We start from the raw sequence: 9,249 nt of genomic DNA, 5'->3' as shown, positions 1-9,249 counted from the left end.
GTCAGGGTAGTGGCATAGCTTATTTATTTTTACATAAATTAAAACAAAGCTACAGTGCAGCACAGCAGTAGGACAGTGCATTCAATGGATTGTTCTGTTGTTTACAAACATACAGATTGTTTAGCTCACAAAAAAAAGTCCTTCCGAAAATAACTTTAAGTAGACAAGAAAGTTGGGAGTTGTGAAAATTACGTGATTTTGTACCTTTATAAAGTTATGATGATAATGCTATTGTAAAGACAGTAAATGTATCCCCAACAGCTTAATTTTCATTCATGTAAAATTCAATATGACGTTTATCCTGACTAAAGTCTGCCTGCATTTAAATACTTTACAGACAGAAAGCAGCAGCAGGCAGAATCATGTATTGATATATATATATGGTATATAGTACATTTAATTCATGCTTTTGGCAGAAGCTTTTATTCAAAAGAAACTTACTCTACATTTCATTAAAGTGATACATTTTTTTTCTCTTTTTTTTGTTCAGCTCATGCCTTACCTGGGAATTAAACCCATGCAGTTTTTAAATTTTTACGGCTATATGAAGGCAGTATCAAAATCAGTGCTGATTAATACAGAAATGTTGCTTGGCTGTTGTGGTGTTTAACCATCTTAATGAAAACTGGTGTTTTTTAATCTGTACATGATCATTGGAATATCTGCTGCCAGACATTTAAGAACTAACTGGTGTTATTTCTTTTCCTGAAGGAGACTGATATTATGGCTTTATCCTTTGCACTTTTCTTAATTTCAGCTCGATGCTGTTTGAAAGACCGTACTTGACCAGCTCCTGTTTAATCTGAAAAAATGATGGACAAACAGATCAAATATTCCATTAGTCGTCCTCCAATAGCAATGTAGACTGAATATATAAATAGCTGTATGTGTTACTTACTTGCTGTAAAACTATATTGGTGTTTGTACTGTTTGTTAGGTCAAGTAATGATTTAAGTCTCACTCGAAATCCAATGACTAAAGGGAAAACACACACACAAAATCTCAGAATTTGTTGAATTACATACCAAAAAATTTAATGTGGTTATATGAAATCAACAGGAAATGTTTACTGGCAGCGTTAGTTGAAGGTACCATTCGTTCAAAAGCCTTTTAGTATAACTCTATAAATGTCCAACTTCAGGTCAAAGTACATGTTTCTTGCTGTGAAATCTTTAATTATTTTATAAGATGAACTTGTATATTGTGAATTATATTTCAAGATGAGCATTTACTAAACTGAAGCAACTTAGGTTTAATTGATTATCCATACATACATACTTATTTAGAAAAGTCATGTTCAAATGTAACAAATGTGATCATCAGATGTTTGAGGAATGTTCATTTGTTTTCTATATCTCTTAAGTATTTTGCTCCTGATGGTGAGCCAATCTTGAACATTGGTCATAGCAAAAGTCAAGGTAATCAACACTTCCTCCCAATTATTTGCATGAGTAAAAATTACTACATCATCTGCATACATCTGAACATTTACATCTTTACAAACTCCAGGTAAATCATCAATATTCATAAATAAAATAGGTCCTGAGATAATTTTGATGTTTTCTTCTGAAATGAGAACTAAAAAACTTCTGCAAAGTACATAAAGTCTTTCATCAATCACAGCACTATTAGCCACTGAGACTGGTTGCAAGCGTGGTGGTTTCTGAAAGAATGAAGAATACAAATACTAATAATTAAACTCACTTGACAAGCACTGTTTTTGTTCATGTTAATGTATTTTCATTTGAAACAAGAAGTTGGGAGGGACATGTTGAAGAGCTTGTCACTTCTTTTTCTTTTCTTTCTTTGAAGCATGTATTCACCCATGATTTGCTACTCATTCTAATCTCACCCTGACCACAACCTGTTTGCTCTCCTGCCCTCGGGCAGATGTTGCAGATCTCTGTGCACTAGAACATCTAGGCATAAAAACAGTTTTCCCCCATGCCATCTCCAGTTTAAACAGATAACGTAGCAATTACCACCTGTTTTTATTATTCATTTTTCAGTACCTGAGAAAAAGGCAATAATTAGATATTATGAGTAAGATGGCGGCGCGTCCACACGCAGCGGCTTCTCTCTGTCCCGACAGAATGGTGTTGTGTTTTCGTGTTTTTTGTCTTGTGAGTCGCAGTGTTTTTGTACGTCGTCATCGCGTCTACCTTTCTTTAAGCGCGCATACAGTCGTGAGTTTCTGCTGGATGTCGACAGAACCACATTTTTAGAGTTAAACTCCGCGCACGCGGAACAGCTGCTGGCCCTCAGTTTGCTCCGGAGGCCTACATCATCACCGGCCCCCACTGATGCATCTCGCCCACAGCGGAGGCGCCACAAGCGGCGTGAGAGGAAGCAGAAGAGGGGTAAGCGCGGAGATATCCGGGATAGGCTAACGGCTAACCCACACAAGCCATCTATCCCCACCATCGTACTGGCTAACGTACGCTCTTTGGACAATAAACTGGACTACATCCGATTACTACGTTCAACTCAAAGGACTGTAAGAGACTGCTGTGTTTTTGTGTTCACAGAAACTTTGCCTTAGCAACAGCGTTCCGGACTGTGCTATTCAGCTCGACCAGCTGACGTGCTATCGAGCAGACAGAGCTCTCGTTGCGGGAGGAAAAACCCGTGGCGGCGGGCTTTGTGTTTACATCAATGATGCGTGGTGCCGCGATGCTGTTGTGATCTGCAAACACTGCTCACCCCTGGTGGAGTTTATGATTATTAAGTGCTGGCCGTTCTATCTGCAGAGGGAATATACTGCCATACTGCTCGTTTCGGTTTACATTCCCCCGAACAACAACAACAGCAACAGGAATGATGCACTAAATGAACTGCACCAGCACATCAGTGAGCAGCAGACAGCACATCCTGATGCTTTTCTCATCATAGCTGGGGATTTCAACCATCCTGACTTAAAGAGTGTGTTTCCAAAAATACACCAACACATTAATTTTCCAACAAGAGGTAAAAACATTTTAGGCTTTGTTTACACCACACAGAGAGGAGCTTACAAAGCCCCCCCCCCCCCCACCTTGGTACCTCAGTCCACATCACTGTCATGCTAATGCCTGCATACAGACTGCTCGTTAAAGTCGCCAAACCAGTTCAGAAACAGATTCAAGTGTGGCCAGGAAGGGTCGTCAGACGCTCTTCAATACTGCTTTGAAACAACTGACTGGAATATGTTTAAGCAGGCTGCCACTTACAATAACACACTGACCTCCAGGAGTACTCGGAGACTGTCACTGCCTACATCAACAAGTGTATTGAGGATGTAACAGTCACAAAACCCATCACTGTCCGGGCTAACCAGAAGTCGTGGATGACAGGGGAGGTCTACAGACTCCTGGAGATGCGGAACGCTGCATTCAGAGCTGGAGATGAGGTGGGCCTGAGAACAGCCAGTGCCAACCTATCCCGCGGCATCAGAGAGGCTAAGAGACAGTACTCCAGGAGGATAGCCCATCAATTCAGTGACCGCAGAGACACTCGGAGCCTGTGGCAGGGGATACAGACCATTACGTACTACAAGCCCCCACAGCGGACCTGTGACAGCAACATCTCTCTGCTGAACGAGCTGAACACCGTCTTCGCTCGCTTTGAGGCACAAAACAGCTCCACTACACAGAAGACTCCACCTCCTGCCGGTGACCAGGTGATGACGCTGACCCCGGACAGCATGAGGAGATCCTTCAGCAGGATCAATGCACGCAAAGCTCCGGGTCCTGACAACATTCCTGGGCGTGTACTGAGAGACTGTGCAGCAGAACTCACTGATGTCTTCACAGACATTTTCAACATCTCACTTAGTCAGGCTGTTGTTCCCACATGTTTCAAAACTACCACCATCATTCCAGTCCCGAAGAAGCCATCTCCATCCTGCTTCAATAACTACCGTCCTGTTGCACTTACTCCCATCCTCATGAAGTGCTTTGAACGGCTAGTCATGCACCACATCAAGTCTGCCCTCCCCGCCCTCCCTGGACGTCAGAATGCTGTTCATAGACTTCAGTTCAGCATTCAACACAATCATCCCTCAACAGCTCATTCACAAACTGATCGAGCTGGGGCTCAACACTTCACTGTGCAACTATCTGTTTGACTTTCTGACTGGAAGACCTCAGGCAGTACGGGTCGGCAGCAACACATCCAGCACCATCACACTGAACTCTGGGGCCCCCCAAGGATGTGTGCTGAGCCCCCTCCTCTTCACTCTGCTGACCCACGACTGCACACCGTCACTCAACTCCAACCTCTTCATTATGTTTGCGGATGACACGACTGTGGTGGGTCTCATTAGCAACAGAGATGAGACAAACTACAGGAGCGAGGTGAGCCGCCTGGCCGGGTGGTGCAGTGACAACAGTTTCTCTCTGAACGTGGAGAAGATAAAGGAGATTGTTGTTGACTTCAGGAGAGCGCACACTCAGCATGTTCCTCTGACCATCAACGGTGCGACTGTGGAGAGAGTGAGCAGCACCAAGTTCCTGGGTGTGCACATCACAGAGGACCTCTCCTGGACCGACAACACCACAGGATTGGCCAAGAAATCACAACAGCGTCTCTACTTCCTTCACAAACTGAGGAGAGCCAGAGCCCCATCCCCCATCATGTACACCTCCTACAGAGGCGCCATCGAGAGCATTCTAACGAGCTGCATCACTGTGTGGTATGGGGCCTGCAACGCGTCCTGTCGGAAGCCTCTGCAACGCATAGTGAGAGCAGCTGAGAAGATCGTTGGTGTCTCTCTCCCCTCCCTCCAGGAAATTTATGGAACCCATCTCACTCGCAAAGCCCTCTGCATCGCAGGTGATCCCACCCACCCGTCGCACAGCTTCTTCAGTCTGCTGCCATCGGGGAGGAGACTGCGGAGTCTCCAGGCCAGGACCAGCAGACTAAAGGACAGCTTCATCCATCAGGCTGTCAGGAACTGTGCAACTGGCTGTTGGACTTTCTGACTGGAAGACCTCAGGCAGTACGGGTCAGCAGCAACACATCCAGCACCATCACACTGAACACTGGGGCCCCCCAAGGATGTGTGCTGAGCCCCCTCCTGAACGTGTGCTGAGCCCCCTCCTGATGTGTGCTGAACTCACTCCTGAACTTGCCCCCCCGTCCCTCTTCTGCCCCAGACACCACTGAACTATGAAGCCCCCCCCGCCCCCCCCAGATCCCACATCCCCAGGTCCTTCCACACCCCCCTCCCACTAACATACGATGACATGCACCAGTCCCTTTGTGCAGCATTGGTCTGCTCACTACCACATTCACCATGGAACTGACGTCATTCTACCACCTCATCAGTCAGTTTAAATAAAATAACTGCTCTTGAGCCCTTTTGTCACTTTAATCAGACTGAATAAGCTTTTTTTATGCACTAAAAATCTTTTATCTGCACTGTTTTGTCACTGGTTTGCACTCTATATGTGCCTTACGCTGCTTTAACATTATTTTTATTTTTTATTATATGTCTTTTTTACACTCCCTTATTGTATAGTTATATCTTATATTTTATATTTGATCTAGATTTTTAGGCTCTACTGTTATCTGTACTGTTATCTAGTGTTATCTGTATGCACCGGGGGTCTGAGAGTAACGCAATTTCGATTCTCTGTATGTATGTACTGTACATGTGGAAGAATTGACAATAAAGCAGACTTGACTTGACTTGACTTGATTATGTAAATACATATACATATTTTATTTATACAGTTGTATATATACAGTACATACTGCACAAAACTATACATACTGTAAGTCTTCTGTTCCAGATGTATACCACACTATTATTATATATTTTTTATTCTCATTTTCCTTAGTTTTACTTATTAGGGGCCAAGCACCGAAGGTGCGTAGGCTTTCCTATTATTCTTCTTCTGTTTCTTCCGCTCAAGTCTATGGCAGCCCATAAAACCACTTGCAGGAAAGTTGTGAAATTTGGCACACGGATAGAGGACAGTCTCAACAGTATCGCAAGGATTCGTTCCTGTAAGTCTGTAAGTCTTCTGTTCCAGATGTATACCACACTATTATTACTTTTTTTTTATTCTCATTTTCCTTAGTTTTACTTAGACGGTTTATCTGATTCTCACCAAAATTGGCTCAGATCATCTTCAGACCATGCTGGCAAAAAGTTATGGAATTCAAGTTGATTCCTCAAACCGTTCTTGAATAATGTGCAAACAAATTCGACGAAAAGCATGCAAAAATGGATGTGAGGCTGTATCTCTGCAACGGTTTGGCGTATTGAGACCAAACTTGGTGTGTATTATAAAAGGGATAACCTGGGACTACCTACAGTGTTTCGGCACTGTGCCACCTAGTGGTCAGGAGATATGAAAATCTGAATGGTTTGGCCAAAAATCAGGGGCATTTTGGGCATCGGACATTTTGAATTTTGTAGTAAAATGCTATATTTTACGAACGCATTGACGTATCGTTACGAAACTTGGTATGGGTCATCAGCACGACGCCCTAACGAGACTGAGACATTTCAAGCCAGTGCCACCTAGTAGTAAAATCAAATATTCACATGTTTATAACTTTGGGTGTGGTCGATTCATAACTCCAAAACAAAATAAGATATTTTCACCAAATTTGACACACATATGTATGGGCACACTCTAAGGACAAATAAAAAATTTGGGGGGATTGTGCCTCTTGGTGGCACTATAATTGAACAAAACATGAAATTGCCATTGACTACAATAGATAATTATGATATAAAATGCTATATTTTACGAATGAATTGGTGTACCATTACGAAACTTTGTATGTACCATCGAGACAATGACCTGAAAGTACTCAAAGTTTTGAGACAATGCCACCTTGTGGTCAAAAATTATAACGAAACTTCAAATAAATGCTAATAGCTTTCTATGAATTTTGCCTATTATAATGAGACCGATATTAATAGATTCCTTGGGTCATGCTAAGAACAGTGATACCAATGTTCCATTTTGATTTTCTTTAAAAACCTAATTTTCCAAGTCCTCCTAGACCGCTGGTCCAACTTTCACCAAAATCGAATCATATCTTCAGACCATGCTGAAAAAAAGATATGGATTTTGTGTTGATAGACAAAACCGTTTTCGCATACCACAGCAATGAATTAGAGGCATGATGGCAAAATGATACTTGAGGCTGTATCTCTGCAATACTTTGCCATATTGACACCAAACTTTGCAAAAGAAAGACTGTAATTTTAATGTGCGCGTCTGTAATTTGTCTCAACTTTTAGGAGTAAACTACAATATAGATGAGCTCAAAGCTGATAGCCTGACTTCGTCATACTCATATTCTAGGCAGAATGTGAGTCTGATACTGCTCCATTGCACTTGAATTATGGGGCGTGTCTTAACCGAACCAGTAAAAAAAAAAAAAAAAAACTCTGCACTCAATTGGATAGACCTACAACCAATCAGAGCAACGCAGTAAGTGACGTATGTTGAGCGACGCATAGTTGTCAACAGAGTTCAACAGCACGCACGCACGCTGGAACTGGAAGAAGTAGGAAAGTAATGAGTGTAAACGATCTTTGCCGCTGTTGTAAAAAGCACGAATAACATTTTTGAGAGAAACACAAAAGGTGCATGTATATACGAACAAGTTCTCTGTTTAGGATTAGATCTCGAAAATAATGAAAATAAATCTTATATCGCATTTGTCGGCCCTGTCTAAACTTTATTACACGGTTGCAACACGACTTGACTAACTTTAAAAAATGGAAAGACGACGAAAGAGACAAGGCTGAAGAAGCGTGTTCATCTGAGGCTTCAGAGAAAAGAGATCGTGAGCCTACCCCTTCCAAGACGCCCTATCTTACGTAACCGCAGATAGCCTGTCCATCATCAATTAAAGCCCGCCCTGGCAATTTGATTGGCTCGGCCTTCTGGGAGCCGAGCATAATTACTCCTCAATGGATCGAGTCCAGACCGAACTTCCCGTCCAAAAAATGTTGTGGGCGGGGTTCGGGCTGGCACCCAGGCTACAAAGCTGACTGACATGTAAAAAAGCCACACACATAAAATATTCACTTGGATTTGCTTAATGACATTTTTAATTTGATTTAAACATTACATGGGATTATATAAAACTGATTAATAGATTGGCTTGTAGAAAAACCATAATTGTTTATATCTATATCTACAAAGCATTTACCTTTAGAGATGTCGTGTTGTCCACTGTCCACCCTGAAGGCCCATCGGCCTGTAACATTGACATTACTGGAGTTCCTGAGGTTTGAGATGGAGCTCCCATTGATTGATCCAGGAAAGTAATTACCTGTCCATGGCTGTGCAGTCACTGTTAGAATGTATGTTAAAGAAAAAGAGCAAGAGATTAGAAAACACTTTTTTTATTATTATTATTATAAAAAAAAAGTCTTCCATCACAGCATTATTACCTGTTGAGACTGTGGTGGATGACAATGTGGGGTTTACTGAAAGAATGAACACAAACACCATTAAATACTTTTTCTTACAGGTTTCTTATTCTGTGTTTACATATTTTCTACTGAAAAGGGAAATTAGGGCAGCATATGCCGAGGAAACCAGTTGAACCATGCAATGATCCATAATTATACATTATTATACATGAGTACGAGATTTTCAAAAATATTTTTGAGAAAGATTGTCATTTTTAATGTGTATATCTGCTAGAAGTTTATTTTGTGTTTACTTTTAGGAGTGCACTAGATATACTGATTCTGTGATACTCACTCACTTGGATTTGTTAAATGACATGTTTTAAACTAATTATGCAAATACATTATATGGGGTTATGTAATATTTATATTTATTAAAAGACTGGCTTGTAAAACAAAACTTATTTAATCTACAACCCCAATTCCAGAAAACTTGGGAAGTTTTGTAAAATGCAATTAACTCCATAATATCTGATGTGTTCATTCTCTTGAACTTTTATTTAATTGAAAAAAGTACTATGAAAGTATTAAGTTCCCTTTCAAGGGAACTTCGAACTGCGTCCTCTAGGGGTCGCTATGGGGAACACCTCGTCGTGACCCGTGTCTGAAGCATACAAATGAAAAAAACACCAACGAGTTGGCCGGCGACAGCCTCTGACGTCACTACCGGTGCGACTATAAAGCAGGCACCGGGAAAACACGTCATTCTCTTCTTCGTCTTCACTGACTGTTTTGTTTGAAGCGCTCTTTCTCTGTCTATCATGGCGACTACTAGCAAGCGTTTAGACAATGTATGCATCCGTGTCGGCGTTATTTGACAC

At 41.7% G+C, this 9,249-nt stretch overlaps 1 long non-coding RNA gene across 1 annotated transcript; it reads right to left on the bottom strand.

The window, feature by feature from the left end:
- Positions 1–7: 7 nt before the first annotated feature.
- Positions 8–8,275, bottom strand: LOC122147050. Its single transcript, XR_006161393.1, has 3 exons — positions 8,164–8,275; positions 899–975; positions 8–802 (listed from the first exon to the last, which is right to left on the bottom strand). It is a non-coding gene; the product is annotated as an uncharacterized LOC122147050 (long non-coding RNA).
- Positions 8,276–9,249: the final 974 nt, after the last annotated feature.

This window comes from Cyprinus carpio, chromosome A12 (assembly GCF_018340385.1).
Source record: "Cyprinus carpio isolate SPL01 chromosome A12, ASM1834038v1, whole genome shotgun sequence".
NCBI lineage: Eukaryota > Metazoa > Chordata > Actinopteri > Cypriniformes > Cyprinidae > Cyprinus > Cyprinus carpio.
This window is presented reverse-complemented; position numbering and strand designations above follow the sequence as displayed.